Genomic DNA, 8,776 nt, shown 5'->3' on the forward strand with positions numbered 1-8,776 from the left:
CATACATACATCTTTTAATATACATAATATATTGTATAGCATATATAATACATATTATATGTAAATTAATATATAATTGTATGTACATTAGATGTACACACACACACACACACACACTCACACACACACACAGCTCACCTTGGCTGAATGCCTTTTCTATTGGAGTTTCCCTATCCAAACTCTGACCTGAAATCCAAGTTCCTCTAAAAACAGGACAAGTTTTTTTCAACTTCTGAGTTCCCTGGACTGGAATTTTGCTGCTGAAAACTTCAAATAACACAGTGGGTTAATGGTAATTCCAAATGCTGGAACATTCCAGGTCTTGCCTACAAGAGCACATCTAGCCTTTGCTGACAACCCAGTTGTTCAAGTAAATATTGGACTGAGCCAGAGAAGCTTACCCTGGAGAGAGGAGGAAGGAAGGCAGGAACCAACATCAGTGGTAACCTAGAACAGGTTCCTCATCTTTGGCATTATTGACATTTTGGACTTGGTAATTCCTTGTTGGGGGTGGTGCTGTCTTGTGTAGGATGTTTAGCAGCATCCCTGTCCTCCATCTACTAAATTCCAGTAGCAGCTCCCCAGTCGTGACAATTAAGAATGTCTCCAGACATTGTCAATGTCCCCTAGAGGGCAAAATCACCCCTGGTTTAGTGCCACTGACCTAGAGTCTAGGTACAGACACTTCTTCCCTTCAGCAGCTGTAATTCCTTCCTGTAGCTGCAGCTGAATCCAGGCTGCCCTCTTCCCAGCACTTGCAGACGCAGCTGCAAGTCCTGCCTCAACTAGGAGACACTAGCACAGCTGGCCTGTGCCCGTCCTCAGAAGTCTGGGCCAGCCCACGGGGCCCCTCCCCTGAGCTCAGAGACACCAGCCCAGCTGAGCAGTGCCCCTCCTTGGAGATCTGAGTTCACACCTCCGCCCACCAATGGGCTTCCTCCTCTGAGTTTCTAAGTTTTCTCCCTTGTTTCTTCAGCTATAGGAGTGATAGCTGCTTCTTGCAACTGTTACCTTCATGATGCCTTAGAGTTCCTTTTAATCTCTCAGTCACTTAGTTAATGATTTTGTAACTAAACACTTTTTTACGTTAAAGTTTCTATGTTAAAATAACTAACTCCTGGGAGGTGGCATAGTAGTTAAGTTTGTGCGCTCTGCTTCAGCTGCCTGGAATTCGCAGGTTCAGATCCCTGGCGCAGACCTACGTACTGTTCGTCAAGCCATGCTGTGGCAGTGTCCCATATAAAGTAGAAGATTGGCACAGATGTTGGCTCAGGGCCAATCTTCCTTAAGCAAAAAGAGGAAATTTGGCGATGGATGTTAGCTCAGGGCCAATCTTCCTCACCAAAAAATAAATAAATAAATAATAACTGACTCCTGAGTGGACTGACTGATGCAATGTTCTTTTTCCCTCCCCCTCCCTTCTATGCCTTTCCCTTCCCTTCTTTTCTTCTTCTCCACCTGGTAAACTTCTACTCCCTTTTAGAGACCTGACAAATACCATCCTTTTCTGGAGCTTTCCTGGACTCTGTTAGGCAAAGCCAGCCACTCTCCTCTGGTCCCCTGGCACTTGGTACAGTGCTTCTCACCTGTGGTAGAGCCTTGTGTGTATATCTCTGTCTCTCCTACTAGACTGTAAACTCCCGAAGGTAGGAACCATATAACATCATTTCTGCATTTCTAGCACAGTGCTGTGCACATATTCAGGCTTGGTAAATGTCTGTCAAATGAAGGAATGAACGAATGAACAAATAAATGAACAACTGCATGCTACAGGACTTCTGTTTCAATCCTAGTCAGGTTCTATGTTTTCCCCCTCCTCACCTTCTGCCTAGATTGTAGTCTCAGTGAGCATTGGGATGGACTCTCTTGCATTCCTTCCAATGGCTGGCCCATTGCTTTGTAATGACACCATTACAGCACCCACATTGTGTTGAGGTTCTCTTAGCTGAGTCTCTTGCCCAGTAGATATTAAGCTCCTTGAGTATGATAGGGTTTGTTGGGCATAAAATAGATTCTTACTAAATATTTTGTTGAATGAATTATCCCACATTGAATGATTCAGCTTCAGCTCTTTTTTTTTTTTTTTTTTTTTTTGGTCTAATTATCACAGAGTTTTTCAGAATCTGATGTATTTTGTAAGATATGAAAGATAACAAAAAAGTGTCTATCTTGGCTTTTAAGCAGATACGTGTGGCTGGGCAACAGCAGTGTGTGGAATTCAGCTGGGTTATGCTGCAGCAGGGAATATGAGTTCATTTTAATTCTTAAAGAAAACAATGTCAGTTTGGGTGTGACCTGCACATCATAATCTGTTAAATGCAGTTAATGATAACAGCTTTCCTTTATGCTCCGGGGCTTTTTGGAAAATTAAATAAGATGAAGGATGTAGAAGTACTTTGTAAATCATTAAGTGCCTACAAACTCCATCCATTCATCCAGCAAACATGTATTGAGCCTGTCCGATCTGACAGGAATGGTGGCAGGCCCACGGGGGTGCAAGCATGAATAAGACCTGGTCTCTGTCCCTCATATCTCTACAAGAACCGATGAGCTTTGACAAAGATACCACGCCACAGTAGAAGGTTAACATACTTTACAAGGGATTGATACTAATACTACATTTAGTAAGGTGGGCTTTGTTGCTAATGGCTGCCAAGTTGACATCTTTAGTTTTCCTAGAAGAATACTCAGAGAGGCAATAATGCCATGCGGTTCAAAGGAATGGGGCTTTGGAGACAAAGGATGAGCTGCAAGCTTATCCTCTGCCACTTGATGGCAAGTCACTTGTTTCCTCACCTGTGTCACTGACATAACTCCTTCTATCTAACTCGGAAGGTTAGCGAGATCACTGTATCGGCCACCTTAGAATCTCTTGTTCTCATCCATTTATTCATAAAACTTGCAACTGTAGGTGCTTCCTACATGCTGACCAGAGAGACACAGAGAATAAATGAGACAAATAGGCAAGGTAGTTTTAGTTGGTGAGAAGTGCTATGGAGAAGATGAAAGAGCTGACGTAATGGGGAGTGACGGGGCGGGGGCTGCTACTATTGTAGGGTGATCAGGGAAGAACTGTTTGTGGAAGGGACATTTGAGCCCAGACCTAAATGACAAGCAGCAGCAGCTGGGTGAAGAAGTGGGGAGAGGAGCACGCCAAGCAGTAGAGCACCTGGCACCCTGAGAAGGTCCGTTTGATGATCGGAGGAAGGTTAGTGGTCTAGTGTCAAGCAGAAGGGAGAAAGAGGCAGCACAAGGAGTCAGAGAGGCGGGTAGAGGCCAAATCACACAGGACCTTGAAGGCTACAGAGAAGAGTTCTGAATTTATTCTAAAAGAGCGGAAGCAGTTGGCAGGTGGAAGCAGGGGAATAGCATAAGTTGATACATGTTTTGAGAGGATCAGCCTGGCTGCCGCGTGGGGAATACTCTGGGGAGGTGAGCGAGTGGGAAAGGAGAGCAGGTAGGAGACAGACAGTCGTCCTGGTGACAGGCAATGGCCAGCGGCGCTGAAAGGTGTGTGGCTAGTGATGGTAGATGGGGGGGTTGCAGATAGTAGGTCAGACTGCAGACAAGCTCGGCCCTACCACCAGGAGTCTTACCCATGCTGGTGAGGCCATTTCATTGATCTGATGACTCCATAACACTTTCCCTGGCTTCTTGAACTTTGAACTCTACTTATCATTGGGAGCAAAAGTAGTGGTGGCTTGCTTTCTCAAGACTTCACTTTTTTTGTCTCCGGCTCCAGTGGTTCTCAGTGAAAGATCACGGGCTTTGGAGTGAGATAGACCTGGATTGGAATCCTTGCTCCAACACTTACCAGATGGCTGACTGGGTAGCTTTTTAATTTAATATCTGCAATCCTCAATTTCCTCAGCAGCAAAATGGACTTAATAATAATGCCTGCTTCTTACAGGCTTATGCTAAAGCATCAAATGAGATAATATTTGTCAAAATATCCAGCATACGGTAGGTTCTCAATGAAAGTCACTTGGCTTTCACTCTGAACTATCTCCTTCAACCCTCTGCCTTCCTAGACTGGGATGGGAGGCCAGAGGTTTCTGCTGAAACTCCAGCACCAGCCTGATGGCCAAGACAAATTTCAACCTCAGGAGAACAACAAATTCCCACTTGACAAGCAAGGTCCCCGCTAGTCCTTATGGTACCCTGGTGAGAATTTTTAAAAAGTGCCTCTCTGGGAGGGTGCACTTCTGCTGGGTGTGACCTGTTTAACCCTGGGCGAAAGCCTCAATGAGAAAATCTGTGGGCAGATCAAAAAAAGAAGAAAACTGCCAATGTGAATATTAATTGTGAATGTCAGGTACCTTCTGGATCATTACAGGTGGGTTTTGGGAAAAATAGAGGAAATCAGATAGTAAGCCTGACAAAAACAGCTCTTTCCATAAGTCACTGTGGGCAGACCAGGAATGAGCCCCTTTCTGTGCCTCTCAATGACCCTGCATGACATCCCAGTGGCCCACTCAACGGTCTGCAAGGAGACAGGAGTGGTGGTGGAATTTTGTTGTAAGTCGTCAGAAACAAAAAATCTGCCAAAAGTATATGCTGCTATTTACTTCACTCCAGGTATTTTCTATCCGTAAAAATAGAAGAAAAATGCAATCACTCTGATTCTTACCTGCTTAACTTTCTCCATACCAATCACCACTACCCATCCTAATCCCTATTTTGCTTTTTTATCTTAATTATTGTCTGCTTCTCCCTTCCCCCTCCCACAACAACTAGAATGTGAATTCCACGAGGGAGGGAACTTTCGTTTTAAAGCTGTACCCTCCCTGGGTAGGACAATATCAGCACTAGTGATCACTTACCGGCTATTTGTTGAGTAAATGAATGCAAGGCTTTGAGAGCCACCTGGTAGAGAGACCAGCTGTTATCCACACGCAACTGAGCTCTTGTTTTTCTTTTGCATCCTACTTGGTTTGGTGTGCTGGGAATCTTGGGGGATGGTGGCAGTAAGAACCAGGCCACACCCTTGCCCTGACGACTAAGCCAAACTTATCAAGTCTGGCTCTGCCCAAGAAGCTCAGTCTCACTGCTGCCAATTCCAGAAGGAAATGCAGAACTTGGAAATCAGCTAGTCTGATGCAAACAAGAAGCCCTATAGCAACAGGGAACTCACTACCACCTAAGGCTACCTGCCTTCCTGCTATGTACCCTCACTATTCCTAGATTGGTTTGGAGCCACATAGAACCAGATTGCTGTCCAGGCTCTTCTGAACCCATCCTAGGCTCCTTGGGAAGGGAATGCCCCGGGGCCTTTGCCTTCCTGTGTGACCATGCCCAGGCAGGAGGACCAGCCGCTGAACACCAGGTCAGCATCCGGCTTCTAGGGTAATGTTGGCTGAAATGCTGACCCATGTGCACAAGGCAGGACCACGGTGATGGAGGTGCCTGGGGCTTTCCCTGTTCCACCCACACTGCTAGGGAGATGAAGAAAGGATCTGAGAGAGAGTGAGTTCTCTCCTGTAGGGGGAGGCCAGAGGGAACTGCAATGGGGTGCAAATCACAGAACAATCTGAGTAAAGAGGGAGAAAACCAACTAAGCTTCTACTTTCTGGCTCCCTCCAAACTTCCCCCCAGATATCATTGGAAGGATTCACAGAAAATTGGCATTATTTACCTCTGGGGAGGAGAATTGTGATGGCGAGGGAAGGAGGGCTTGTTTTTATTGGATACCTTTTAACAGCTTTCAGAACATCTTTCAGGCATTACCAATTTGCAAAGGTAAATAATATTAAAATGATAGAAGAAAACAACAAAGGTTCTTTCAGGATGGTGCTGCCACCTCTGTAGGGCCCTTTCTGCAGGACAGGTTTCAGACATTGCATTCTCTCATCTTCTGTGAGGCTTGCTGGGATATCTGGACCTCCCAAACCATTGCAGGATGGGCTCTTTATCCAGCTCACAGCCCCAGGGATGTGTTTGTCTTATCCCAGTGCTCTTTTCTTTTTAGAGCACCCAGACCCTGGAAGGACTAAAAAAATCATGACTCCATCAAAAAGCTGGATCTTCGTTTCCATAAATACCCTGCTCTTCTGAGCAAATGCCCTTTCTCTGCTCACTCGTCCCCCTCTCTCTCCTTCTGTGGGCAGACTGGCTCTCTTGGTGGACTGAGGGTTTAAAGGTTTAGTTAAAGTTAAATAAGAGGTTACCTCTGATCAGAGTTCATACAGCCGGGTTGTTGTGCCCAGCCTGACTGCACCTTTGCTTGCTGAGGCAGCATTCATTCTCTGGCCCCCACCTCTGCCCCTCACACCTGCACCTCTCAAACATTAATCCCTGCCTGGTGGTTTACCTGAACCCCGCGAGATGCTTCCTCAGGCATGATCTCCATGAATCTCTACCACATCCTTGTGGTGATGTCAGATCCCTTCCATTTATCAGATGAGGAGACTGAGGCTCAGAGAGGGCAGGGCACTCCTCTAACAGAACTAGACCTCAAACTCACAGCCTTCAACTCTAAAAGTTAGCTACTCTCCCCACTCATCCTTGGCTACTTCCTTTTAGGAAAGATGACATTACTTGCACTTCTTTTTGAGTTTTCATTTTGGTCCCGTCCCTTCCCTTCTCCTCTGTAATTCTGGCCCATTCTTACTCGAATGTTTCTCAAACTTCAGTCATTCATGCCTCACCTTCATTGTCTTTTGTGCTATAACAACGCGCTATTACCTCTAGTCTTATTTACTCAATATTTTCCTTTACATTGATTCTCTTCAAAAATTAAATAAGAAACAAAACATATCAATCCAAACAAAACTGTGTACCACCACCATCATTAAGAAATTAATTTTAGAGCCGGCCCCATGGTGTAGCGGTTAAGTGCACATGCTCTGCTGCTGGTGGCCCGGGTTTGGATCCTGGGCAGGCAACGATGCACCGCTTGTCAGGCCATGCTGTGGCGGCGTCCCATACAAAGTGGAGGAGGATGGGCACAGATGTTAGCCCAGAGTCAGTCTTCCTCAGCAAAAAGAGGAAGATTGGCATGGATGTTAGCTCAGGGCTGATCTTCCTCACACACACACAAAAAAAATCTACTTGCCACAATGGAAGAAACTAAAAATGAATACAATGCAAACACGCATTGTTATTGTTATTGTTATTAAATCCCATTGAGATATAGTTACCTGCCAAATATTTGAGACTAGTCTGTTCTCTTTCTGTTAAAAAGGGGAATTAAGGTTTTATCAGTTATTTATTGCTATGATAATGTTGCCTAACAAACGGTCCTCAAGTCTCAATGGTTTACGTCAACACACATTTATTTCTCACAAATCTGCGGGTGGCCTGGGAGGCTCAGCTTCGGCTGTGGGTTGGGGTTATGTCTGCCCCATGAGGGTTTCATTCTGAGACCGGTGGGTCTCCAGGGCATGCTCTTCTCATGGAAGATGGCAGATGCACCAAAAATCAAGGCAAACCACATAAGCACACTCGAAACCTCGGCTTACATCATGGCTGCTAGTATTTCATTGGCCAAGGCAAGCTACACCACCAAGCTCAACTTCATGGAAAAGAGAACTGTATTCCTCCCTTGAGTAGGGGTGGACAGGGATGAGTAGAGAGTGAATATTTTCTGAGTCACAAATAAACTCCACCACAAAGGTGTGGAAGACACAGAAGGAGCAAACTGAAATTTTCTAATTGACTTAATTGAAGAGACCTGGAAAAGACCAGCTGAACCCAGTCATAATTCATGTCCTAGTGGTGAGGTCACTCTGATTCTGAACAAAATATGGGTTCTTTTAGCGAGGAACAGGTAGTGTGGAGATGGTGGTGGGGAATGGCCATTGGGCAGGTGTATTTGTCCTCTAAGGCTGCTGTAACAAAATACCACACACCAGTGGCTTAAACAACAGAAATTTATTTTCTCGCAGTTCTGGAGGCTGGAAGTCCAAGATCAAGGTGCTGGCAGGGTTGGTTTCCCTCTTGGCTTGCAAATGGCCATCCTCTTGCTGCCTCTCCATATGACTATCCCTCTGTGCACACACCCCTGGTGTCTCTCTGTGTGTTCTAATCTCTTCTTATAAGGACACCATCAGATAGGATTAGAGCCCACCCTAATGGCCTCATTTTAACTTAATCACCTCTTTAAAGGCCCTATCTTCAAATACAGTCACATTCTGAGGTGCTAGGAGTTAGGACTTCAACATATGAAATTTGGGGGACACAATTCAGTCCATGACAGGAGGAGAAAAGCAATGTTTGCCACACTTGTTCAAGTCCCTCCCTCCTCCAAAAGTTGCTTCCTTGATTCTGTATTTTTCCTTTTGTTCCTTCCCCTTTCAATTAATGTTTATTAAAAAGAGTAGACTACATTAGCTGTTTCCATCTCTTTCCATCCCTCACTGATAACTCACAGCCCTCAGTTTTCTACTCTTAATTACTCTATTTTTTGGAAACAAGTTCTCTAAGGTTCTTGCTGCCAAATGCAATGGATCCTTTTCAGTTCTGACTCTTGGCCATTCTTGGCAATGATAATCAACTCTTGAATCGCTCTCTTTCATCCTTCTGTTATCATACCCTGCCTTTTCTGAGTCTTCTTTCTCAACATCGTCCATGGAATTCTCTTCCTCTTCCTTCTCTTTAAATATTATTGTTCTCCAAGAACTCATCCTCAGCCAACAATTCCTCTCATTCCACACACACTCTGCTCATCTCTCTCTCTCTCTCTCTTTCTCTCAATAATTTCTTAAACTACATTTAAAATCTTGACCTCTCCCCTGAGTTCAAACTTAAATACCAAACTGGTTACTAAATATATGCT

Source organism: Diceros bicornis, chromosome 26 (assembly GCF_020826845.1).
Source record: "Diceros bicornis minor isolate mBicDic1 chromosome 26, mDicBic1.mat.cur, whole genome shotgun sequence".
In the NCBI taxonomy this organism is placed as follows: Eukaryota; Metazoa; Chordata; class Mammalia; order Perissodactyla; family Rhinocerotidae; genus Diceros; species Diceros bicornis.